The sequence below is a fragment of the Staurois parvus genome, unplaced genomic scaffold (genome assembly GCF_062004578.1).
Source record: "Staurois parvus isolate SC_StPar_1 unplaced genomic scaffold, SC_StPar_1.0 ptg000291l, whole genome shotgun sequence".
NCBI lineage: Eukaryota > Metazoa > Chordata > Amphibia > Anura > Ranidae > Staurois > Staurois parvus.
This window is the reverse complement of record NW_028318087.1, coordinates 9,354,224-9,370,247: the sequence shown is the minus strand read 5'-3', so window position 1 is coordinate 9,370,247 and position 16,024 is coordinate 9,354,224. Positions and strand designations below refer to the sequence as shown.

The window sequence follows — 16,024 nt, the reverse complement described above, 5'->3', positions numbered from 1 at the left end:
ACACAGGAAATGCAAGACTTTCAAGGCATGCGTACATAAGAATCTTAAAAAATCAAATTTTAGTGAAATTAAAATATATCATTATTAAAAATTAACAATCCAGTAGTTTTGACCAACTTTGGCAAAAAAGAATTATTTAATCCCCTGCAGATTTTGTAAATTTGCCCACTTACAAAGAAATGAAGGGCCTTTAATTTTTCATCATAGGTGTATTTTCAAATGATAGAGACAGAATATCAACCAAAATCCCAGAAAAAACACGATACAAATGTTTTAAATTGAGTTGCTGTTCAGTGCGTAAAATAAGATCCCCTACCAATCAACAATAATTCTGGCTCCCACAGACTGGCTAATTGCTCATGTGGTACACAGATTAGTCCTTTCAATTTAAGAAGGTGCTCCTGCCAACGATTCGTTATATGTATGACACCTGTCCATAGAATCTTTCTTCCATTCAAACCTCACCACCATGGGCAAGACCAAAGAGCGGTCAAAGGACATCGGGGACAAGATTGTAGACCTGCACAAAGCTGGAATGGGCTACAATACCATCAGCAGGAAGCTTGGTGATAAGGAGACAACTGTTGGACCGATTATTTGCAAATGGAAGAAATACAAAATAACCATCAATCATCCTTGGTCTGCAGCTCCATGAAAGATTTCGCTTCATGAGGTAAGAATTATCATGAGAAAAGTGAGGGATCAGGCCAGAACTACACGGAAAGAGCTTGTGAATGATCTCAAGGTAGTTGGGACCACAGTCACCAAACTATTGGTAACATAATACGCTGCCATGGATTGAAATCCTGCAGCCCCCCCACAAGGTCCCCCTGCTCAAGTAGGCACATGTACAGGTCTGTGTGAAGTTTGCCAATGAACATCTAAATGATTCAGAGAAGAATTGGGAGAAACTGCTGTGGTCAGATGAAACCAAAATTGAGCCCTTTGGCATTAACTCGACTATGAACCTAAGAACACCATCCCTACAGTCAAGCACGGAGGTGGAAATATGCTATGGGGCTGTTTCCTTGCTAAAGGTACAGGCCAACTTTGATGCATTCAGGGGCCATTGGAAGGGGCCATGTATTGTAAACTCTTGGATGAGAACCTTCTTCTCTCAGCCAGAATACTGAAGATGGGTCTTCCAGCATGACAATGACTCCATACATTCCTCCAAGGCAGCAAAGGAGTGGCTCAAGAAGAAGCACATTAGGAAAATTTATGAAGGGAGCTGAAACTTCAAGATGCCAAGCAAAGCCAAGAAACCATAAGGATTTAGAGAAGATCTGTAAAGAACAGTGGACCAAAATCCCTACTGAGATGTGTGCAAACCTGGTAAAAAAACTACAAGAAACGTCTTACCTCTGTGCTTGCCAACAAGGGTTTCTCCACCAAGTACTAAGTCATGTTTTGCTTTGGGAGCACATACTTTATTTTGCTCACTGAACTGCAACTCAGTTTGTATCGTGTGTTTTTTTTATTTATTTATTTTTTTTCTGGACTTTTGGTTGATATTTAGTCTCAATCATTTAAAATACAACTATGATAAAAAAAATTATAGGCCCTTCTTTTCTTTGTAAGTGGGCAAACTTACAAAATCTGCAGGGGATCAAATAATTTTCCCCACTGTAAATGGTCACTGCTTCCTCAATCAATTATAACATTTCCTTCATAGCTTTGCTTAGGATACACGAGAACCCCCGTGGAGTCATTATTAAAAAATCCTCTCTGCAGTGTGAGGTATGTGGATTTACCTCTTAAAAGCCACCACCCCACTTGACATCTAGGAGACTCTGTCCTTTCTTTAGGTGCCATTGACCTACCTCTTAAAGCAAAATGGATATTGCACACATTTTGTTCTTTTTTTTTTTTTTAATAAATGAAGATCTAGTACAGTAAGTTAAGTATTTGTAGTGACCTATGAGGACATATGGTGATAGATACAGCTATGCTTAATTTTTTACTTTAGTGTGTATGTACAGGTTGGTATTTTTACAAGGTACGTACCCAAATAATGTAGCGAGCAATTTGGGCAAGGCATTCTGTACATTTTAAATGTACAAAATCATGGGCAATATGCTGCTGTAATAGTTGAATATAATTTATTCATTTCTGCCACTAAATGGTGCTATTTGTGCACAGGCTGTCACTCTGCATTTGACTGGTGGGTTTGCTGTTGCCAGATACAGAAGGCACACAATGTAGGTGTGCTCCCACAGGGAAGGGGGGGTTCCCTCCTGCCTGGGTTTCTGCAGTCATGCTCGAGAGGAGCGGCACACTGTGTTAGTGCAGTTATCTCCTTTCAAGTGTTACTAAACCCACAACAGTAAAATCAGTCTGTATATGCAGTAAAGTATGCTTGTTATACTCACTGTGGAACCTAAGGGGTAATGCTCTGCATTGTGTGAAAAGGTGGTTTTATCCTGATTTCTCTGATCCTTCCCTTCTTTCAGTGTCCCCCTCTTATCTCCTGATAACACACATCGTGTGGAGTTACTCTGCATTTGCTCAACTTGGTGTGTATTGCTAGAGATTTTTTTTTTCTTGGGAGAGTACATGTGATCGCACAGAGCCAATCAGCACTGTCCAGACAAAGGTCAGGGGTTCTGCATCCTCCTAGAGCAAAATGAAAACTCCTCCTACAAGCTTTAACCAGTGCTCAGCTGGACACTGATACAAGTCACAAGACTGCTCAAATTGCTGATAAGAAAAGGTATTTAGCAGTTTACTTTTACAAAAATGTTTGCATTTCCATGTTCTGTGTACTGTGGCAGACCATTTATAATGAATGCAGGGTCCTGGGTTTAGTAACACTTTTAGTCTGCTGTGGACGCAATGCATATACTTTGCTTACTGTTGTTGGTCAAGCACATTGTGCTGTGTAATTTTCGGGACGGTGCTGGGACAATGCCCAACTTTTCCCTGTAATTGGCATCTGTGCCATGCATTATGTCAGATGCTGCTATACACAGGGGAGCTCATGATGGGGGTATAAGGGGGAGAGAGGTAAGGTCACTCTAAGTTAAAGGGACAAAGGTTGCTGTCTTTTTGTTGGAGATGCATATAATTGCTGATTGCTAAACTATGTGATCCATTGTTTATAGAATGTGGCATAACTTTGACAACTCTAAATGACTAATGTACTAACTACTAAATAATCTTTTGTTTTGTTCAGTCTCTCCCCTCCTGCTGTCCTCTAGGTGGCTATGGTCTCATATTGACATTGGCATCAGAAGTGATTGATTTAAAATACCTTTTTACAGCTAAATATAATGTACCTAGGTAGATTGTATCTGAAATTATGGTGACATGGATAACCAGTAGTGATATAAAAAAGCAAAGAAAATTTATAAATATCAGTTTTATTCCATAAAATAATTTTAAATTTCCCCAATCATCTTCCAGGAGAGCAACCTAAGATGATTGGTTATTCCCTCTACAAGAAAACAGAACGGTGAAAACCCCCTTTTATACCCCCTGTCCCTTGATTTAGATTGTGTTTCATACTGTTCAGGAGCAGCAGATTCTCACTCTGAAAGGCATTTATTTTCTATAGATGAATTGAAAGAATTGCTTCAGGCTATTTAAAACCACTGAATAAATTCCTGATCCCTCTGTCTGTCTGTCCAGGACCAGATGTACAGAGGGCTGCGAAACCTCATGGGAAATGTTTTTTCCCGTCACCAGTCTCTCAAGGCTCTGGTTCTTAAAACAGAGCTCCAGTCAAAATCTAAAAAAATAAGTCGGCAGCTACAAAACTGTTGCTGCTGACTTTTAAAAATCAGACACTCGCCTGTCCCTTAGTCCAGCGGTTATTTCACCACAGCCAGTTTCATTGGCAGTTCGCTCTCCTCGGCGCCGGTATCTTAAGTGTGGACAGCTTTCAGCTTCACAGCCGGGTGCCCACTGCTCTTCTGGGACCTGTCACGTGTTCCAGAAGGCTACGGGGAGGGAGGACAACATCCGATTGCCTAGGTGATTGCAGAGGAAATGATAGTGGGTACCTGTCAAAAATGGGTACCCGCTCCCCAAAGATGCCAATACTTAACGGGCAGCGGGGGGCGAGGCCTTAAAGTGGAACTTCCCATTTTGGGTTGAGCTCGACTTTAAAGGATTGAGAGATACTGAGGAGAAAGTGGCAAATGAGAGGTCTTTGAAGAGCATGTTCCCTTCAGTAAGGAAGAAGAGGACATATATCCAAGGTCCCTAAGAGGGGAGACTTCTATTTTGAAGATTTGGGTTAGCTGAAAAGATCAAATGGATCGTAAGGACAAAGCTTTATTAAGAAGATCTTGGGACAAAAATTCCTCTGTCATGGCCTTCCCCCCCCCCCCCCCCCCACCTTTGGTGTCTGCTTGCTTAGCCAGTAATGTTGATTTCTGGCATGAAGATGTGTTTCGGCATTTGACTCGCTGTGCCACATTGGCGCAACTGCTGGATTCCCTGTCAGTGGTGAGTAAAGAAGTTGCTTAGCTGGTAGACAATAGAGTAACGCCTGTTAAATCTTTGCTAGCTTTGGTTCTATTGAGCTAGAAAAGTAATTTAGCTGAAGACCTGGGATGGGCAGTCTTGAAACCAGATCGAGACTGTGTGGTCTTCCATTTGAAGGCAGCCTATTCTTTGGCTCTGGTTTACACATGGTCTTACCAGATCTACAGATAAAAGGCAAGAAAGTTTTCGTTAAGCGAGTGTGAAATTGTAATTTTTTTTTCCTGGCTTACAAAACCCTTTCCAGCAGAAGCAGGGAAATAAAACTCAGGATTTGTTTAGAAGTGGCCCTTCTACAGTTGCAAGAAAAAGTATGTGAACCCCTTGGGATTACATGGAGTTTTGCATGAATTGGGCATAAAATGTGCTCTGAACGTCATCTAAGTCATAACAATAGAAGAACACAGTCTGCTGAACATGATACTACACAAACATTAGATGTTGCCATGGTTTAATTGCACATAACATGTAAACATTCACAGTGCAGGGAGGAAAAAGTATGTGAGGCCCTAGCTTAGTGACTTCTCCCAGAGCTAATTGGAGCCAGGAGTGAGCCAACCTTGACTCCAATCAGTGTGATATTGGATGTGTTGCCGACAGCTGTCCTGCCCTTAAAAAACACACACCTGTTTTGGGTTTACTGGTTTCAAGAAGCACTGTCTGATGTGAACCATGCCTCGCAGAAAAGAGCTCTCAGAAGACCTACGATCAAGAATTGTTGACTTGCATGAAGCTGGAAAGGGTTACAAAAGTATCTCCAAAAGCCTTGATGTTCATGTGTCCACGGTAAGACAGACTGTCTACAAATGGAGAAAGTTTAGCACTGTGGCTACTCTTCCTAGGCGTGGTCATCCTGTAAAAATTACTGCAAGAGCACAGCGCAGAAAGCTGCATGAGGTAAAGAATAATCCCAGAGTGTCAGCTAAAGACCTACAGAAATCTCTGGCACATGCTAACATTTTTGTTGACACATCTACAGTAAGGAAAACATTAAACAAGAATGGAGTACATGGGAGGACACCACGGAGGAAGCCATTGCTGTCCAAAAAGAATATTGCAGCACGTTTGAAGTTTGCAAAAGAGCACCTGGATGTTCCACAGCACTACTGGCAAAATATACTGTGGACAGATGAAACCAAGATTGAGTTGTTTGGGAAGAACACACAACACTATGTGTGGAGAAACAAAGGCACAGCACACCAACATCAAAACCTCATCCCCACTGTAAAACATGGCGGAGGGAGCATCATGGTTTGGGGCTGCTTTGCTGCCTCAAGGCCTGGACGGATTGTTGTCATTGATGGGAAAATGAATTCCAGAGTTTATCAAGACATTTTGCAGGAAAACGTACGACCATCTGTCCGCCAACTGAAGCTCCGCAGAGGATGGGTGATGCAACAGGACAATGACCCAAAGCATACAAGTAATTCAACAAAACAATGGCTGCATCAGCACAGAATACGCCTTCTGGAGTGGCCCAGTCAGAGTCCTGACCTCAAGACGATTGAAATGCTGTGGCATGACCTTAACAGAGAGATTCATACCAGACATCCCAAGAATATTGCTACACTGAAACAGTTTTGTGAAGAGGAGTGGTCCAAAATTATTCCAGATCGTTGTGCAGGTCTGATCTGCAACTATAGGAAACGTTTGGTTGAGGTTATTGCTGTCAAAGGAGGGTCAACCAGTTAAGTCCATAGGTTCACATACTTTTTCCTCCCTGCACTGTGAATGTTTACATGTTATGTGCAATTAAACCATGGCAACATCTAATGTTTGTGTAGTATTACGTTCAGCAGACTGTTCTTCTATTGTTGTGACTTAGATGACGTTCAGAGCACATTTTATGCCCAATTCATGCAAAACTCCACGTAATCCCAAGGGGTTCACATACCTTTTCTTGCAACTGTATAAAGGTAACCCTAAATTCTACAGTAGGTAGCATTGGCTCAAGTTGTCTGAGTCAGAGGCAGATTGGATGATCCATTTAGTCTTTTTTTAGCTTTCAGTCTTTTATATTTTTATGTTTATTATTTCTTAACCTATGTTTTTTATGTTGCACAGTAAAACATTTCTAATTCTCTGTGATATGTCTTGTAATTTCTATTGCAATGTCAGTCAGGTGATATATTGATTTTCTGTATCAGCAGTGCAACTTTTGTCACCTGTTGCTTCTCACAGGAGATGACCCAGGAAGCAGTATTGCTTTTGTGGTTATGATGTGTTTCTGACTCATTAGTGTGCAACATACCTTGTGGAAGTTAACTCAGCCCTCCGTAATGTTTAATCATTAGGCTTTTTTGAGGATGTGGATCATGTCTATGTAGACATGAGCTGCATAAGGGCTCAGTCACACTTGACTTTATTTCTAACTCTTGCCAAGCGCACCTATAGCGTTTGACAAGCGTTAGACAGGTGTTTGTGAAGCGTTTTTAACGCTCCCAAAATGCCCTATGCGCGGTTGAGGCAGTTGATGGGTGTTTGCCAAGCATTAAAACCTCACCACGAACTGCTATAATAAAGTTTAAATGGTATTAACACTCTGCAAACGCATCGCAACCACACCGCAAATGCCGGCCAGGCGTTTGCGGAGCAGCACCATAGACTTGAATGGGAGGCTTCAACTCCTGACTTGAACAGAGGCATCAATTTTGCCGCGACGCTAACGTGCACTGTGTGCTGCCATGTGCAGAATTTTCAGAGGCATTTGAGAAGCGTTAAAAATGCTTCCCGAACGCCTGTCTGCCGCCTGCTGACAACGCTAGTGTGAACGTAGCCTAAAGGACACAAGTGAGCTAATTTTGTTTATCTTGTGCTCAGAGTGTTTGAAAATGTATCTAAAATGCAAACTTTTTTTTCTCATAGGTTTGCATAGAATGGGGAAAGATTAGAAACTCTGTAAAGATTTATTTGCTTTCAGTGTCCCCACTGGGGAGAATTACCCTCTTCTCTTTTTTTTTTTTTTTGTCCTGTGACCGTTGTCACTGAGACTAGAGGTGATAACAAATCCAAAATGTTAACTGTCATCGAAACAGGACAGGAAATCCTCCAATGGGGACACTTGTGTTGGTGCCATTGAGAGGGGACATCATTCACTTTGAAGAGAGATTTTTTTTTTTTTTAAACTTTGTCTATAAGCCAAGAAGTTGAGCGAAATCCACACAGTGGTAAAATAAAAATGTATAAGATTTTTCCTTTCCCTACTGTATCCAGAAAAGCTTCTATTACTAAACTAATGACCCTGCATTCACTATATCTGGTCTCCCACAGTACACAGAACATGGAAGTGCAATTATTTTAGTAAATATATACTGCTAAATATTTCTTTCTCAAGAGCAGTCTTGACTTCTATCAGTGTACAGCCAAGCACATGTTAAAGGTTGTAGGGGGAGTTTTCATTCTCCACCTATGAGGCTGCAAGACCCCTGACCCTCTGTCTGGACAGTGCTGATTGGTTCTGTGCTGATCACATGCACTCTTCCAAGAAAAAAATAGAACTCTAGCAATACACGCCAAACTGAGCATGTGCAGCTTGCCCCAAGGCTCTATTCTATCAGGAGTTATATTGGGGTCAGTAGAAGGGGAGTATCAGAGAAGACAGGCTCAAACATTTTACACAATGTGGAGAATTAACCCCTTAGGTTCCACAGTGAGTATAACAGTCATGCTTTACTGCATTAACAGGCTGATTTTACTGTTGTGTGTTGTGGGTAAGCAAAAAGTATATTGCTCTCTAGAAAAATGCCCCATTTTAGATTTGTTCACTTGATACTTGATATTTGCATGAAAACAAGATGTGTTCACAAATTACAATTGTATATTCATCTTGTCACAACCCCTGTAAATATTTCCCTAAACTTCAATTCTGAGTTTGTAGTTTCTAAATTCTTTGACAGTGTTCTTAATCCACTCTTTATCTTTGTTGCAGCCTCTGCTTTCTGCACATATACCCTCCTTGCCTCTCCCTCCCGTGTTTTGAGCCCAGTTAACACAGATGCCTTTGCAGCCATTTTATTGGCCTGGAAAAAGAATTCTTTTGCGTTAGCATCTCGACTGCAGGGTCTGTACACTGTTAAAATAACATCACACCTCTGGTATTATCCCTGCGCTCAATATCAGAAAATAAGCTTTTGGCAGCAAAAGCTCTACTTGTAGGGAATAGCTTAATTCATACACAGGAACTGAGGGATTATATGGATGTTTTACAGTTCCCTTGTAACACTGACAAGACCCATAAATGCTTAATGGAAAAACAGACCTGCAACAGAACCTGCTCAGATCATATTAAGTTGTGGCTTTCAGCTCATAGGCCAGTGTACTCTGATCTCATGCAGTTTTCAGTTTAGATATCTGGTTACTTTTATTTTCTAAGAGCAAACACTGTGGACATTCATTTTCATTTCTTATGTTGTAACTTTGCCTTTCATATATGGCTTATTATTATGTTTTACTTTAGATGGTTATCCAGATAAGGCTATGGTTTTGCTGTCATGCAATTTAAGGACTCGTTTACACCAGATGTAGTTGAATGGGGTTTTAAAACTCAGTATGACCACATACTGTAGGTGAGAAACATGAATGTATTTAAATCATTGTGATTCATTCATGTGTGTTTTTAAAAATGTAGCATTTTCATGCATGTGAAAACATGCTGAAACATGCTACAAATGCATGGAAGTGCAACTTGACAAAAAAAAAAAAGGTAATTAAATTACAAATGCCTACAAAATTGCAACACCAACACATTACAAATGCATGTGGAATCATCACACTGAACACTGGGATTGTGGTGTAAACAAACACTAGGGCAAGTTTTAATTGCCAGTTTATTCAAATTCGCACTGTGAATTAATAATGTGTATATGCTAGCATAAAAGTTCATCCTATGTGCAGTAAAGACAATTGTGGAACAGAAGTCAGTTCATTACTTACAGTATATGCTTTCTGTGTTCTGGTTTATTAATCTACTGTAGACACCTCTGTTTCTAGCTATGTTGTACCTGAATGTCGCATCATGCTTACATACCTAGTTGAGTGCAGTCACTGTATGGTCAATAGTGACTGACAGTTGGAAAACTAGTTTAAAGGGAAAATCCAGGCAGGGTTTTTTTGTTTGTTTTTTTAATACTTGTTAAGGGTTAGAATTCTTGTCAGTTTTTTATTGCTGTTCTACATCCATATAACAGTGAGCAGTCTATCAGAAGATCTTTCTAGTGGGAACAGATACAACAGTAAAGGAATAATTCATAATAGTTTGGAAAGGGTAAAAGCTTTGTCAAATTTTCAGTGCAATTACTGTTGTGGAGATTTCCTATCACTTACTGTCCCAATGGCAGTGCTCACTGGGCCAGGAATGGAAACCTTTCCAACAAAGACCAAGAAAGTACTAAGCTTACATACAATCCTTTGCTTCTCCAGTCATACCAAAACAAAATAAGAAAAATTGGCTGGAATTCTACTTTAAGTAACTAAAGGGGTTAAAGTGTAAATCCCGTCTAATACTATCTAATCTTAAACCTGCTCCCACCCCCATTCTATGTGCTATATCTTAACTTGTAGAGGAAAGATGTGTATACTTGCCTGTTCCCTGGGTGTTCCAGTCAAGTTACGTGATCTCCCCAGCGGCTGCCTTCAATGAGGAGAGATCATCGACAACAGCTGCAATGCATTGATGTCACCCATAGGATTACTCTGTGGTATCTGTCTTCTGTCCCTCCTCTCCCTTAAAGCTGGCACTGGTAAATAGGTAAATATGCACATCTTTCCTCTATGGGCTAGTTAGTATAGGTCTTAGAATGGGGGTGGGGTCAGGTTTAAGGTTAGATTGATAGATTTAGGTTTAAACTTGTCTCTACTGTAACCACTTGCCGACTAGCCACAGTACGTATACTGCGGCTGGGCGGCACTTGCAGGAAAAATTATGTACAGTTGTGTTCAAAATAATAGCAGTGTGTTGAAAAAAGTGAATAAAGCTCAAAATCCTTCTAATAGCTTTTATTTCCATACACACGCAGACTCCACCTCCGCAATATCGCCAAGATACGCTCCTTCCTTACCCCAGACACCACTAAACTACTAGTACACTCCCTGATTATCTCACGCCTGGACTACTGCAACTCCCTCCTCACCGGCCTACCCCAGTGCAGGCTCTCCCCGCTTCAGACCATCCTGAACTCAGCGGCCAGACTCATCCACCTCACCAGCCTCTCCACCTCTGCCACCCCCCTCTGCCTCTCCACCTCTGCCACCCCCCTCTGCCTCTCCCTCCACTGGCTCCCCATTGCCCAACGCATTAAATTTAAATTGCTCACCCTGACCTATAAGGCCATTCACAACACTGCCCCTAACTACCTCACCGACCTGATTCCCAGGTACCACCCTACCCGTACCCTTCGCTCTTCACAGGACCTCCTTCTATCTTGCTCCCTGGTCTCCTCCTCCCACGCACGACTGCAAGACTTCTCCAGGTCCTCCCCCATCCTCTGGAACTCACTACCCCAATCCATCAGACTGTCACCTTCCCTCCTCACCTTCAGGCGCTCCCTGAAAACCCACCTCTTCAGGGAAGCCTACCCCACCCTCACCTAACAGCCGCTGCCCTTCCCTCCTCCTACCACTCCATCCCCCACAGCCGTTTCCTCCTGTGCCTCTACCCCCTCCCTCCTAGATTGTACGCTCGAAAGAGTAGGGCCCTCTAACCCCTCGTGTGCTGTTTGATGATACTGTTCTGTTTCATGTATTGTCCCCCCTCTATTGTACAGCGCTGAGCAAACCCTTTGGCGCTATATAAACTCGATAAATAAATAAATAAATACACACAAATGCATTGGGAACACTACACATTCTATTCCAAATCAAAACATGAAGAAAAATATATAAAATTTTTGTTGTTCCCCTAAAAAAATTGAAGAAAAGTGAATATTAGACTGTTCAAAAAAATAGCAGTGTTTGTATTCTTCTTTACAAACTCAAACATTTACTATATAAACTGAAAAATGTTTGAAGATTTTGCTTTCCTTTGAATCACTTAATGAATATTTAGTTGTATAAGCACTGTTTCTGAGAACTGCTGTACATCTGTGTTGCATGGAGTCAACCAACTTCTGGCACCTGTAAACAGGTATTCCAGCCCAGGATGATTGGACTACATTCCACAGTTCTTCTCTATTTCTTGGTTTTGCCTCAGAAACTGCATTTTTGATGTCACCCCACAAGTTTTCTATCGGATTAAGATCCGGGGATTGGGCTGGCCACTCCATAACGTCAATCTTGTTGGTCTGGAACCAAGATGTTGCATGTTTACTGGTGTGTTTGGGGTCGTTGTCTTGTTGGAACACCCATTTCAAGGGCATTTCCTCTTCAGCATAAGGCAGCACGATCTCTTCAAGTATTCTGATGTATTCAAACTGATCCATGATCCCTGGTATGCAATAAATAGGCCCAACACCGTAGTATGAGAAACATCCCCATATCATGATGCTTGCGCAACCATGCTTCACTGTCTTCACAGTGTACTGTGTCTTGAATTCAGTATTTGGGGGTCGTCTGACAAACTGTCTCCGGCCACTAGACCCAAAAAGAACAATCTTGCTTTCATCAGTCCACAAAATGTTGCGCCATTTCTCTTTAGGCCAGTCAATGTGCTCTTTGGCAAATTGTAACCTCTTGAGCACGTCCTTTTTTTCAACAGTGGGACTTTGCGGGGGCTTCTTGCAGATAGCTTGGCTTCACATAGGCGTCTTCTAATTGTAACAGTACTCACAAGTAACTTTAGACATTCTTTGATCTTCCTGGAGCTGATTGTTGGCTGAGTCCTTGCTATTTTGGCTATTCTTCTATCCATTTGAATGGTAGTTTTTAGCTTTCTTCCACGTCTTTTAGGTTTTAGTTGCCATTTTAAAGCATTTGCGATCATTTTAGCTGAGCAGCCTATCATTTTCTGCACTTCTTTATATGTTTTCCCCTCTCCAGTCAACTTTTTAATCAAGGTACGCTGTTCTTCTGAACAATGTCTGGATTGACCCATTTTCCTCAGAATTTCAGAGAGAAATGCACTGTAACCAGCATGTACAACATTTGCTGCCTTCCTTCCTTAAATAAGGGCAATAATTGCCACCTGTTTTTCAAAGAATGAATGACCTCACTAATAGAACTCCACACTATTATTTTGAACATGCCCCTTTCAATTAGTGATTCAATTACACAGAATCAGCAGCATGCATGTCATGACTGTTGGGTCTGTTGGATTCCTATTACTCTACTACACTGCTAGTAAATTATTTGCCATGTAGAAATACCATTTCTACCAAAAACAGTGATTGATCAGGTTAGTGATGTCTGACTGCTATTATTTTGAACACAACTGTACTTGTACATCATATTGCCTGCTTGGGTTCAGGAATGTGCTTCATGACCGTTGTGTCCACTAGACACAGCGGATTGCAGATCCCAGTACTTGGGGCTCACATAGCAATCACATGATCAGTGTCAGCAAATCTGTTTTGAATTCATTCATAGCAGCTGTGTTTCCTAGGCTGCGATTGGCCGACAGCTGTCACACGGTACCTGGGCCAATCACAGCACCCTGTACTATGTGATTCGCAGTAGCCAATCTCACATAACTAGTGATCACTGCTGTCATGAATGGTTAACCCATTTGTGACAGATGAAAACTTTGCTGTTACAAATGAAGAAAAAAAATTACAATTAAAAATTTTAAAAAGATTGCACAAAAAATTTTTTTTTTTAACATTGTCACCACTCAGTATCCCTAATCCCCGCCACACCAGATATATGATGATGCTGTACTGCGCTGATGACGGTATGTAGAAGAAAAATTGTAAAAACAAAAAGTTATTCTATTTCTTAATTTTCAAAAAACTTGTGACAAAAAATTACAGGTTCAAAAACTCACCATGCCTCATACGAAGTGCCGAGGGTCATTTTATATTGTCCTGACATTTTAGGGCATCAAGAATGGAGGTGTACATCAGAACTGATCGATTTTCAAATATCTATACCTTAGTTTGTAGATGCTATAACTTTAACTCAAACCAGTTATTATACACTTATTGGGATTTTTTTTATCAAACATTTGCAGCAGAATACATTTTGGTCTAAATTATGAAGAAAGAGTTACAAAAACGTTTCAATTTTTTAAAACATTTTTTCAAAAATCTTGGTCTTTTTTCGTTTATATCGCAAAAAATAACCTAGTGTAGATCAAATACCACCAAATGAGAGCTATTTGTGTGAAAAAAAGCTATAAATTTTATTTTCTTACAGTATTGCATAGCCACGCAATTGCCAGATAAAGTAGCGCAGTGCTGATTAGCAGAAAAAAAATGCCCTGGTCATGAAGGGGTAAAAAATCTTCCCGTTCTCAAGTTGTTAAATAATATTTTGAAAAAACGTTATATAATTTATAAAAATAGGTAAGATCTGAAGCAAAAAACAATTGCTGCTATAGAAACCATTGTGATCAAATCCAATACCATCTTTAGCATTAATATTTCAGATTAGTGTGAAGCTTGGGAAAGAAATGCTCTACCTTGGTGAGGTCAGAGTGTTCTTAGTAAAGGCTGAATGTTACATTATTTTGAACAAACATACTCTCCTCTTGCAGAGCTATGGTATTTTAGTTAACCTGTTCTTGGTAAGTAGTAGAAGTTCTTAATAGTAATATTACATTTTGGGTTTTTTTAATAACCCGGTTGATAACAGAACCTGCATACATTTTTCCCCCCTCTTCTGAGTTTTCTTTAAACCCAGCTACACTGCCAGTCTCTTTGTGCTTGTCAGGATCTATGGGGTACAGTAGGGGTCTCCTCCACATGTGTACTCCTGTTTACATCTACAGTGTAATGTGCAGCCATTCACAGCTCCATATACAAAATAAAAGCCACGCCTCTCCTTCTCCACAGCAGTGATTGGCAGCAGCTCCCAAGCTGTCAAGGAGAAGAGGCGTGGCTTCGTCTGTTTCATTCGCTTGCTGTCTGTGTGTGGCGGCTCCATGAAACTTTATAGTTCCAAACTGGAGCGTACATATAGAGGAGACTTCTGCAGGACTCCATAGGTCCTGACATGCACAAGGGGCACTAAAATGGGAGTATGGCTGTGCAGCTGGGAGTGAGTTTGAAAAGTAAGCTCAGAGAAGAGGAAAAAAAACCAGCACATACATGTAAGTTCTGTTATCTCATTTAAAAAATTACACAAAATTAAAGTAACAAACCTTGGCTAAGCCTGGGTTTTCAATGTAACCTAGACCCATTGTGACCTAGCCTGAAATGATTTTGAAAACAATTTTATTGTAGTTCATTGGCTGCTTAAATAGCGATGACAGTAATGTTTAAATGCATGCCTCTGTAAATTGTAGTTTCACTTTTTAATATAAATAAATTTATCTGCATTCCCTACAGCAGGTTTTAGCATTGCAATTTGGCTAGTGAAAGTGAGAAGAAGAGAATAAAAATAAGCCTACTTCTAGTGCTGTCACAATTTTTCACAGCAAAGTAATATTTTCATGGCTTCTGGTTTCCATGAAATCTGTCACCTCTCTGAAAAATATACAGCCTTAATCATCCGATAATATCCCCCTTGGGGCTGTACAGATCATTTCTGAGCTCCGTTTTCTGCTCATTCTTACACTTCCATATACAGCCACATAACCATATCTAGAAGGAAAGCATTATTCTGCCTCTGCACCTTTCATATTTACAGTGTATATGAGCAGTTTTACAGGCCATTGTCATTTAATGTCCTTTTCTGCTCTTCACATCAGCTGGTTTCTAAACTTGTGACATCTATTAGTTTATGTATTATATTTGAATGGAAAGAATTTGACCACTATGGTTTACTATTTTAAAGAAATCCATAGTGTTTACGCTTTTTTTTCTTCTAGACTAAAAACTACATTTAATTTTTCTTATAGTCAAGTAAATTTGAAATATTCCATAGGAATGTTTCATATTTACTTTTGCAGGTAGCTGGTAGATTTCCAGTCTTCCTGTTACAAAGCTCAATAACTGAAGGTCAATAATTGAAGATCAGGGTAAAATGAGTGACTCATCCCTTGTTCCCATGTGCTGCTTTGCTTATTCTGAGCCTACAGAGGTACAATTAGAGAGACAGTCTGAATAGAAAAATACTATGCTCTATGATCACCCACAATACTCTGTGAATCCTGTGATGTGCCCTCCATTAAAGTGTAAGTTTAATCAAACATGAAGTATACGTAAATCTCCCACCGCCATTGTAATCCTATTCTATCTACCCTGTGAAAGGAAAGATCTGTATATTTACCTATTCTGAGGGCACTCTGGTCTGGTCACATTATCAGGTCCCAAGACTGGCTACAGTTTAGTGGAGGGACAGCGGGTCACATCATTGCCCCAGCTTTGCAACCATTGTTGGCAATCTCTCCTTTCCACTGAAGCCGGCCATTAGGGATATCTTGTGACTAGACTGCTGCACACTCAGCAGAAGTAGGTATACAGATCTTTTCTTTCACAGGGTAGATATAGGATTAGAATGGGGG

At 40.6% G+C, this 16,024-nt stretch overlaps 1 protein-coding gene across 2 annotated transcripts in view; it reads left to right on the top strand.

The window, feature by feature from the left end:
* The window catches only part of ADK (adenosine kinase), a 308,889-nt gene that overhangs the window by 236,950 nt on the left and 55,915 nt on the right, over positions 1–16,024 (top strand). The gene's annotated exons all lie outside the window — the stretch shown is intronic.